This window comes from Diadema antillarum, unplaced genomic scaffold (assembly GCF_040938485.1).
Source record: "Diadema antillarum isolate AM-2024a unplaced genomic scaffold, OU_Dant_1.0 seq00000701_RagTag, whole genome shotgun sequence".
NCBI lineage: Eukaryota > Metazoa > Echinodermata > Echinoidea > Diadematoida > Diadematidae > Diadema > Diadema antillarum.
The window spans coordinates 325,898-338,126 of NW_027271606.1; positions in this window are offsets into that span (position 1 = coordinate 325,898).

A 12,229-nucleotide genomic window follows, 5' to 3' on the forward strand; every position below is an offset into this window, starting at 1 on the left:
ATAAACAAACTGTTCCCAAACTTTTTTTTAGAGTAGACGTAGTGTCTAGTCTCATGGAAATTACCTAACTAAGCCAGGAGTATAGCACTCTAGATTTTTAACAATAAGGCCTAAGTGGAGCTGGGGTTACTTAGATTGATCAGTTGTTCTTGGAGATTTGTACAGAAATTGTAGTCTAGAAACACACACACACACAAAACAAATGCAATGCATTGAAGTGACCCTCTCTACATGTAGGTTACTAGGTGATTAACATTTTATCCATGTTTGTTCGAGTTTTTATGTGATGATCGATCATGCACTCCAAACTGAAAGTTGTTACTGTATGAGGCTGTAACATGTTCATGCTCAGGTCTGCAGACTAGTGCTACAAAGTATTTAATTATCCGGCAGTGCGTCATTTGTTAATCTGTGTCGATAATAAACACAGCCTTGTTGTTGCTGCCTCAGCAAGTCACAAACGTGCTGTGCACAGCACTTGGTAAGGCTATCGATACAGTACAGTACCGGTGTACATGTCATACCGTACTCTCTGTTAACTTTAATTGCCCTTTAATTTCATAACTAAGTATATCAAAATGAACTCTCAGTCTGAAATCATCAAAGACCCTGCCCCAATCTGTAGGGTGTACAAACTGTACTTGCAGTTTGATTGCAGAATGTAAAACATCATTCAAGGGCAATCATGAATTATCCAAAATTGCAGACTGTAGGAAACAATGCTGTGTGCGTCATGTGTTACACATGTATGTATATTGACATACTTGTACTAAACGTACACTATATGTAATGCATAGTGTAATTTAGTTAAGCTTTCGAGCCCTTAGACCTTAGTAAATGACTGAAATAATTATGATTATGATATATGAATTTATGAAGCACTTATGTACAGGCCTGTCCAATGATCAACAATGATGAATAGTTGAATAAATTTGTTTATCACTATATGTGTTTGTTAAGTCTAGATTCATTCCCAAATGTTGTCCTTTTTACCCAAATGGTAAATTTAGAGTCTACTGTAATTATCATAAATGCCTGAAAATAGTTGTCCCTTTGTGTCACCCTAAACAGGTCTGAATAAAAATGAAATCTCTAAGGAATTCATACTGGAGGCTTGTCTCAATGTTGAAAAGGAAGAGCAGAAAAGGAGCAGCTGGCAACTGGTTGTCCTGCAGAAGTACATGAATCCCTCTCTTACCTGCAATTTCTAAGGACAAACATGCCATGAGGATACCTAACCAATTTTGGAGACTGAGGTATAGTATTTATGTTAGAAGATAAAATAAACACTTTTTCATACTTTCCAAAATGTTTATGTGACTGCATGTGTGAATAAATCAGTTTCTTTTTCTTTTTATGGTGGCTTGACAATTAAAAAAAACACATTAAGTTGAGAGCAAGAAAGATATTATTTCAAAAAATGTAATTTAATTGTCTTTTACAGTATTTTGAAGAAAATGAAAATTTCATTCATGCTACCCTAAAAGTGATGAATAGTTTATTCATAGAACTTCAAATACAGTTATTGTAAGCAATTTCTAGAAATAAATGAAAACATCATTTCTTTGAAAGAATGAATCCATTGTAAGACATAGGGGGAATGCATCCCTCTTCATCATTCTAATTCAATACAATATGTTATCATGTTTGTGTGTTTTTTTCTTTTTCTTTTTCTCCTATTTACTAGGAATTACAAGATGATAAAGACTCTACCAGCAAGGCGTCAAAGGCTGAAATGCTACACATAAGGAGCAGGAGAAGGAGAAGCAGGACCTGTCAAAGCAAAACCTAAGAAGATAAGGAGGAGTCAAGAAGCAATGGAAACCAACATTTTATCAGCAGTAGGTACCCTGCTGATGCACTAATGGAAAATCTTTGCTTTACCTCTAAAATAGAGAGAGAAAGGAAAACAAAAACATGCTTGTTGTTGTTTTTTTTCCTCTCTCTCTACAGACAAGTGCAACATATTTATGTATTTGGGGTGTATCTGAAAATCCCAAATTTGATTTACATACTTCAAAGAACATTGTTGAGTAGACTTTATTCAAAGAATTATCATCCAGGGATACTTCTTTTTGTCAGGGCGTTCAGATCTATGATCACTGTCGAAAGGATTATTCAGGCGTAAGTTCTCTAAGTATAAAATAAAAACATGCCACATTGTTCTTTTACTTTTTCAAGAAAATAAAATTCCACAGTCAATTCCATGGTCGAGGAACTTCATAAAAACTCAACTGGATAACTCAACTGTGGTTGTCAGTTGCTAATGTGTGTAGTTCAAGTGCTGTAAACACTGTAAGCAAATGGGCGGAAAGTTGGAGGCATCCTAAACTACAAACATTTGCTTCACAGGGAACCTTATGCATTTTTGTAACAATTAATATTTCCCCTATTTTCTCCCTTTTGCTCTCTTTTTTGTGTTTGTTTAGCCCTTGTCATGTAGTTCACCTCAACACTTACACCTGTAACTGCAAGATCGGTGTTGGATGACATTGCTGTCTCTCTGGGACTTACTGGAAACAAAATGTGACTTTTCAAAGCAGGAAAGTGGTAGCTACTACAGCAGGCAGTCGTGAAGGTGGAACTTGAAGAAACTGACATATTGACTTGTTTCTTTCATTTATGTTGGACCAGTGAAAGTTTCCATGAACTTTACATGCATTTGATGTTAACTTACAATGGTTTGATTTCTGTTTTCCCACCAACTACAAACACAGCTACTCTCGAAAAACTCAAATTTACGTGCAATCACCGTGAGTCATTTTTTTTTTTCTGAAATACCATCAAACAGCTGAAGAATTTCAATGTGCAAGGTTTTGTCATGATTTTAAGGCGATTATGCACTGTTACTCCAACAATGCACTTTCCCTTTCTCTTTAAAATGTATCCTGCAACTTTAAATCATGTACAACAAATGTACCATGTTTTGTTTGTATCACTGGAAAACTGGAGAGGGAAAAATTCCACAAGCTTTTGTTTGTTCAGAGACAATAGCAACACTCTTTCCACTACTGTTTAGAAATGTATGTTTTGTGCAACTTTACATTAAACTCAACATGTGGGCCAACCATTGTTTTAATGGCTCGAAAACTGGGGGAGAAAGCTGTTCTTAAAGCCGTTACATAACTTTGAGGGCAATTAGTGCTGTTACCATGGCAACACACTTTGCAGTGAGCTGAACATGTAAGCAAAACTTCTTTTGAATCGATGGAAAACTTCAGAAGTTCAAGAGATGTTTTACCTTGAAGTTGTTGTATATGACTTGCACTGTTGCAAAAGTGGTAGTGACATGACATCATATTTCTTCGTCACTCACAGGACTGCACAGAGTAAAAACACCTTAGGCCTTTGTGGAAGTAAGAGCTTATTGCAAGTTGTCTAATATTAGTTTAACTTGACCATTGAACAACTTAGTTTTGTAAACTTATTAATCACCCTAATAATGCCAGTCTACATCAACAAGGCTTTTAATAATCATTGCACAATGATGGAATTGCACAGTGTGTTTTCATCGCCCTTGTCTAAGCGTATTGAAATGTGAGTCTGACAATGATACATGTATTGCCAGAAATGTTTGAGCTAGAAAAATGGAGAATGGCACATGTATCATTGCAATAAGTTGTACTATAGCTGCAAACAAGAAATCATGTTACTGCAATTCTGAATTTAGAGCAATGTGAATGCAGCAGTCAGCGTTCTGAGATAGCTATTTTTTTTTCCTATGCAGTCGTATATATGCTACCGTATAAGTGCTGCATGGTATTTTAATCATACATATTTTAATTGCTGATCTCCCCCCTCTGCACAAAATTATGTTTGTTTGTTTGCTTGTTTTTTGTCATACCTCTATCTGTATCGATGGATAGCATTTATTACTGGACTCAACATCTGAGAGTTTGAGTCAGCAAATTGTTATAGTTGTATTTGCTACATTGTAGGCTACAATTTGCCACTTACCCTTATCAGTCAAAGCAATTAAATGTTCATTCATTTGTATCTTCCTGATTTATTGGTAACACAATTGTATATTTCTTGCTTATAAGTCAATTCTGGAAAGTGTAACCAAAATTACATGTACTCTAGCCTTGAACCTTGTATTTTTTTTCTTCCGCACATTTTAACCAGCACATCTTCTTCTTGTAAAGAATGCCTAAGGTAGGCACCAACATAATCTGGGATGGACAGAAAATGGACAATGTTGAAGATGAGATCTCCTGTAATGATATTACATTTTTAAGGTATACAGTTGACAAGGTTCACACACAGTTGGAATTTCAATTCAAATGACTGCTTTGCCACAGTATTTTGCAGTGTATGCAGTGTCTGATTAATCTGGATTAGGACCAGTAGCACATTTAGTGCATCTCAAAGCACCCCTTCGGATGCTGGTATGATCATTTCAATTTGGCATTTTTCAAAATACACTGTATGTTTACAGTAAGTGTTTATGTACCTTTGTACACAAACTCTAACTGTAAACATTGCTTGTAGAGTATGTTAGATTGCAGCAATTTCCTCTCTGAGGTTTGTTTGTTTGTTTTTGCAACATTTTTTGGGAAATTGTAGTGGCATAGGTAGTTGTCTCATGCAAATTGTAATGGTAACTCGTTGAGCTGAACTTATTGTAGATGTTCAAGTTGACTGAATTTATTCATTGTTTATGTGGAAAAGAAATGGAAGTTGATGTTTTTTTGTCACTTTGTGTGATACTTTTAAGAACTGTGACATCCATACTGCAGTATGTATATATGAATTGTACAGCACAATTATGATATTGCTTTTCCTACTAGTTTTGCTTTTTTTTTTTTGCATTTTTTGGACAGTACAATTGTATTGAACTAATTGAAGCATACAGCTGTCGTCATGATATAGAAAGACAAATCGACAACTTGAACTGCTTTGTACCATCTTATCTTTTTCTTTTTTGATGATGGAAATAAACTATTGAATTGACTTTAATTGTGATCAATGTGTCTATATTTTAGATTTAATTTAATGACTTGAATATATCATTATCTTTATTCTTGTCACGTTTTTATTTGTGAATCAATATATATTGTAAATAAGTGTGATTCCCTTACATCTGGATGGTAATTACATACCGTACACAAAACAAGAGTGAATTTTTCAAGGGCCAACCAGAAAAATATGTCAGCACAATACCTTATGTGTTTGAGAAACCACAATGCTAGAATTCCACTATCAAAGCCTTAGAAAAGCACTCAGAGAATACAGACCTCCACCAAGCAGTACTTTTTCACCCTTACTGTGATTTCTGCCCATTGTAATAATTACATAAATATGCGTAATATGCTGTAAATGACTATTTCCAATGATCAAGAATCCTACAACCACGTAACCCCCCCCCCTCCCCAAAAGGGGGGGGGGGACTTTGATCCAGGCAGTGATCCAAATTAATACCAAAATATGGCATTTCTTTTTTCTATCATTATTAACTTTATTTCTTAGAATATACAGTGTTATTCGATTCATATCTAGTAATTTCTGTAGTTACTTTAGAATAAAGAAAAAGCAAGCTTGAACATACATGTACTTTTCAAACCAACGTCGCCAAAAAACAAAACAAAACAAAACAAAACAAAACAGTCACGAGTGACTTCATTCATGGTGACCGTTCTTTATGATGAACAGGTGCCGTAATGTGCGATGTACGCATGCGCACGGTGTAAATCGTAGGCCACAAATCGCACAGTGTGCGGTATACATCGCAGCACCTGCGACAGAGTGCAACAGGCTGCGATATCGCACATTGTCGCAGCGCAGCGCATCGCAGTAAAAATCGCACAGTGTGAGTCCGCCCTGGGTGGATCGCATCCATATGACGAGGCGACTACGAATTATGGTATCCTCAAAAAGTACATTTGGGAAGAAAACTTTCTTCTTCTTCTTCTTCTTCTTCTTCTTCTTCTTCTTCTCTTCCTCCTCCTCCTCCTCCTTCTTCTTCTTCTTCTTCTTCTTCTAGCTTCTTCTTCAAGTTTCAAGTTTCAAGTTTATTCAAAGTTTCCACGATACAAAAATTACATAAGAACAATAATATGTAACAAGGAATACATTGTTGAATATATGCGAATAAAACAATTTGCAGAATTGAATATAAATTGACAATGCATGTAGATGCATAGATGTAAAGTGGAGGGGTCTTAGAAAAGCAAGCTTGTATAATAAGAACCCCTGAAAAGGCAAGTTAAGACATGTAATATAACAACTCACTACTATATACAAACATATTAAAGCCACAGAATAATTCTAGTGGAATCCCTCAAGAAGCACAGCAACAACACCCCAGAGACCAAAGAAATTGACACCAAATTTATTTATTTTTCTTCTTCTTCTTCTGCCTCCTTCAATATAGATTGAAGATTCTTGCAGACTTTCGTCAGAATCGAATACGTACATACTAGTAATCGACACCTCACGTTTCATGTAATTGTATTTCTATTCATAATGACGAATATGAGCCATGGGCGTAAATCCCGGGAGGGAGGGGGATGAGGGATGCATCCCCCAGAAATGGAGAAGGGGTGGCCTGTAGGCCTACAATCATTCCCCCTGAAATATGGGGGGGGGGGAAATGGAAGAAGCAGAAATGTGATTGTATCAATTTTGGCATATTGCATGATGTTCTTACGCCCGCCTTCAGAGAGCTAATATAGTTTAATAGTATTCTGTCTTTTAGTGTACACAAAATTTTCTCAGGTATAGGCCTAGGGAATTTGTGTGTTTCGGAACTACGAACGTTCGGAATAACGAACAGCACCCACATTTAGTACACTTCTGGGATTGAAATTATCCCCGGTTACATCATAAAATAAACGAAACATTTTCATCTGAATTCTTAAAAAAAAATAAATGCAAAGGCACCCTCGTATGCTGGGGCGTCTATCCTTGAGGACGGGGAGGGGGATTCCCGAAATGAGGAAAATTTTCTTGCGTTTTTGATAGAAAACTTATCCAAAGTGTGCACCAGGGGCCTGTCTTATAAAGACTTGTGATAGAAATCAATCACAAGTTTTGTGAGAGCTGCAATGCAAGTTGCGATTGATTTTGGGACTTGTGATTGATTTGAAGGCTTTATAAGACGGGGCCCGGATTGCTGAATTTCAATTCTGAAAATGCAAAATCTCTCTCGCGCGGGAGGGGATACCCCCTCCCACACCCTCCCCATAGTTCGTTCCTTTTCCTATAGACTTAGTACATTTAGGCTGACATATTTCCATAATGTTACATCTAAAGTGTGGGCCAGGTCTGTCACTTCAGTTACATAAAAGAAGAAATACCCATCACACAAAAGTTCTATTGGGTGAGAGGGGATATCTTCTTTCAATCAACCATTTTCCCGCTTGGTTTCCCATTAAAAACATTAGTGTACTGGGGATTGAGAGCTTTCCAAATTCTATCAAAACTTTTCATTCTATTTTGTATTTGTATTCTATCAAGAATGCTAAATCCTACTCGTAAGCAGGGACGTCGATCCTGGAGGATGAGGATGAGGGGGCAAACATGTCACTTTGTCCCCCAATGATTCCCGAAATGAGGAAAATTTTCTTGCATATTGTCCAAATATCTTATCGAAAGTGTACGCCAGATTGCTGAATTTCGATTCTAAAAATATACCTCCTCTCACCCCTCCCCCGTTCGGTCCTTTTCCTATAGACTTTGTACAGATCAAAAATTGACAGATTTCAATTTTTTTCATTCAAGTGTGCATCAGATCTATACATGTATTACTTCAGTTCTAATAAATATGAAAATTCCCTCATCCTCTTTTAATCCCCCCCCCCCCCCCTCCCGCTCGGGTCCCATCCATTGATTTAGACTCTGTGCACTTTGAGGATTGACAATTTTCCGAATATTCCACAAAAGTGCACAAATCGTTCTATGTCAATCCCAAAATGCAAAAGCTCCGTCGTGTGAGAGGGGGATACCCCCTCCCACACCCTCCCCCTGATAACTTCCATTTGTCATTTAGTAACCCTACACAATGATGTCGCACACGCGGAGAATGAGCTGAGATACCACGATTTAGTCATTCTATCATCTTAGAACATTTTTTTTTACTTACTTTTTTTATAGGAAAAAATCCAAAAATTTCCACAAAAGTGTGCACCAAATTGCTGAATTCCAGGTCTTTAAATGCAAAATCTTCATCGTGTGGGAGGGGGGGGGGGGGGGCACCCCCCTCCCCCGCTCGGTCGCTCCTCTCCCTCACACAGAATCTGATATTCCAACTCCAAGTCCGTCCCTCATCCGCTATCATTTAAACGGAACGATGCCCCATGGGTATGATGGCTTTATTGACTTGAATCAAGAACATTGAAAAATGCAATAGCTATAGGGAAATATCTACTACATTATTTCACACAAAGAAATGGAGATCCATATCTCCATTTTATTGATTTTCTTTGGACATTATTCAGGGCGACGCTATGTTATACGTTTTTGAAAGGGGGGGGGGTCTAAATCGCGTATTAAGCAGAAAGAAAAACAAAAGAAAAGAGAAACAACAACAAAAAAGTATTCATACTTTTAAGGTGTCATTTCCGCCGGAAGTCGGCTGGCTAGCAAAAACACTGAATAAAAACAATAACATAAAGTTTTCATATTTTTGCTGCCACTTTCCTCGCACTTTATACTCCATGCAAAAGAGTGGGGGATACAAACATTCGATCCCTGTAAAGTGTGTGTGGGGGGGGGGGGGTGAGGGGGGGGGGGGGGGACATTCCCCATCAAGTTTCTCCCCCAACTCTGCGCCGGTCCGGTTATGGCTTGTAATCGTGGTGATGGTGACGATCGCCGATCATTCCCCTCCCCTCCCCCCCCCCCCCCCCCCAACTCCTCAGTACGGATTTACGACGTTGATTTGGAGAGTTCTTGTTTGTTTTTGTTTTTTTAGTGTTTTGTGGATTTCTGTTTTTATGTGTTTGTTTGTTTGTTCGTTTGTTTCTTGCTCAAAATCTATATTACTGAAATTAAAATGATCAAGTAATACTCGCTTGAACTAATGCATGCAAAGTAGATTCCAAGTATAGGCCTAATATTCAATTGCCTGCCATTTTAGATTAATGGAATTTAGTCTTATTACCAGGCATCGAGGAAAGCACACATAAATGGGCGGGGGAGGGGGAGGGGGAGGGGGAGGGGCAGACGGGAAATTGCTCACAGCACGGCCATCAATGTGAATCTTTGTCGGAACTAATTTCCCCTCGCCAGCATGGGCATCGGGAGTGGGGGCACATTCATCACGTGTGGAGCACGGCCTTATCTCACCCACTTTGTCAGAATAATGTTGTCCCGGCCTTCCCCCCCCCCCCCCCCCCAACCATGCAGCATGCAGATCTGCAAAACTAGCTTTATTAACTGCAGAATTATATTTGGTCGACGTACATCCAGAATGAACTTTGAGAAATACAGTAATTAACCTAATGTCTAATGCAAAGGAGGAAAAACAATCAGACGAAAACAGAAAGCCGTGATGCGCACTGAGGCTTTTCAGTGGAGAAGTACAAGTTTTAATTCCTCAAGTGTCAGTTTTGATACATTGCCGGTTGCCGCTGTAGATCATAGATATGGTACCTATAGTTGTAGTGAATACTTTTTCCACCCGTACAAACACCCAGCTAGCTATGTTCAATCATTACTGGACTATGTTTTCCACGCAGTGCATGATTCCAACACACAATGCACAAGACAACCGATGCCGATGCTCTCATTCCACTTCCCATTTCTAGCCAGCCGCTTCCCTCGGCCCAACCCCACCCCACAACCAGAGCTCCCGCACCCCTCATCCTCTGCACTGTCATTCTTTGACCTCATTTGTATACAATGTATATCTCGTGCCAGGAAATTATTTCCTAACTTCAATACCATCCACCTTTTCCTCAGAAGGTATTGCCCAACACCATATGCTATGTTTTAGATGTGTTGTAATGCCTTGGAAGTGCATGGTATTCATATTTAATCTTTCAGAAACGTGTGGTTTTATTTACCTCTTTCTTCTTTATTTGGTAACATGCTATAACAGTTTAAGTATATTCTTTTTGGCTATTAATGTCGGTATATGGTATAATTTAGAGAAAGCATTAATACAGACAAAATTATTATTGGACCCTATCAATTCGGCAACGCGATTTTTCCATTATAGCAGAGAGAGGAATTGTAATTTTTTTAGTCGAAAATCACGGAAAAGGGGATAGCTATAAATTGTAATCGTATTTTAATTATAGCCAGGGGTTATTGCTAGGGAGCAGTATAATAAATAATTGTTCTGATCATTAGACCTTAATATAATTCCTTGCTCTCCAAATGTTCATTTTCACTACGCCCCTGCAAAAATGGATTAATGCTTTTCCTGCATCATCGCATCATCCCATAAAGTTATAACGTCAAATAAAAACTGTGGATGGACACCGCAATAATTCATTTTCTTTCTTCACAGCGAACCAGCAGCCGTGTATACAGGGAGTTCTCTATCTCCAGTGTTGAAAGTGAGTAAATGATTTTAACAAACGTTCCGTTAAAATGAAGAAGGGGTTTCTTTTACTTGCAGGGTGTGATTGTTGTTTGTACATAATTATTATAATACTCAGTACATCCTCGACGGATCAAAAAACTCACCCGAAAAACTTCTGCAATGAGGACTTAGTTCCTTTCCTGAACTTTTAGGGGCGTCACTGCCAGGTTAGGAATCGAACTGTGGGCGTGGTTCCTTTGACTGCAGTCTAACTACCATAGTATACTATCCACTAAGCCCCAAACTTTCCTCATGTTTACCAACAGATTACTTCCAACAAGTATAGAAGAGTCGTCCATGCTTAAATTGCTACAAAAGATATTGATAAATTTACAAAATAATGTGGCTCCGGTTATAAATGTGTGAGCTGAGGTATAGATTTAATTAGCACATACTATGAATAACTCCGAGCTATCACAAAACTGATTTTCATTTCTCAAATTCTCCTTTTCAACAGCAAGTCAGCCTCATGCACGTTCCTTGACGCATCTATCATTAAGAGGTGAGTATAAATTCTCGTCTATTGCTTTACTGTAACGCGTTGCAAGCTAATTGTTCTTAATCAAAATTAATGAGTTACTCCATCAGTAATCTGTTATCGGTGTATTTTATTTATTTATGAATTTATTTGTTTATTTGTAAACTTTTTTTTTAGTTAATGATTGGTCATTATGTGACCACGTGCGCAGTAAACAGTTTTTGATAACTGTAAGGTTGTGTAAAGCCAGGTGCGAAGGAAGCAGTTTCGGATGGCCTTTATGGTATGATGGTCGGATCGCGGCTCGGTGCGTCGCATCCGCATGAGTATAACTTTTCTTCTTCTTCTTTTCTTTTTCTTTTTTTTTCCTTTCTTTTTTTAATGTTTTATTCCCAATTTCTGGTATGGTAAAAATTTTGAGCAGAAAGCAAAAGAATTAGAAATAGAAGAAAAAGAAGACGAAGAAGAAGAAGGAGGAGAAGAAGAAGAAGAAGATAAAAAGAAGAAGAAGACAGCAATGAAAAGGAGAAACAGGAGGAATTAATGAAAATTATGAGTGAAAATTTGCCTAAATCGGGTGAAAAATAAAGAAAGTTAAAAAGAACAAATGAATGAAGCAATGATGCCATCGCCTCACTATATTTCCAGTGATTTTGTTTACAAAAATAACAGAAAAAGATGATAATGTATTGCATGACAACATCCATGCTGAATAACTTTTAAAGTAGTGGATCTTATAAACCCGGGGGTTTAAAGGGGGTTGCTAGTAACTGATCAGTGGGAATCAGTTGGAATCCTTGTGGGATTCACTTAAGAGTACATTATATATCTATTGTTGTGTGAAAATTATTTGCTTCAGAATGGTCTCATATTCAAGTAATGTGCAGTTCAATGTTTCCATGCCTGTACAGTGACGGGGCGATCTTTAACCAAAGCAACATACATATGTACTTGTATTAACAAAACACCGTTTACGGCAAAACCCGTCTGACCCTATAATTCGAATTCAGATCCACCGGTTCAGGATTCTCGGGAAATTCCCACTTGCGACTGTGTCGAGCCCCGACCTATGGTTTTCGCTTCAACTTTACTTTCGCCTCAACTTTCTGCCGAGCAAATTTTCGCTACACAGCTCGCGGTCGAGTTTCTAAACTCTCCATTCTCCAGTATAGCGTTGGTATGACTGAGGAAATTTCTGTCAAATTTCAAAAATTGCATTC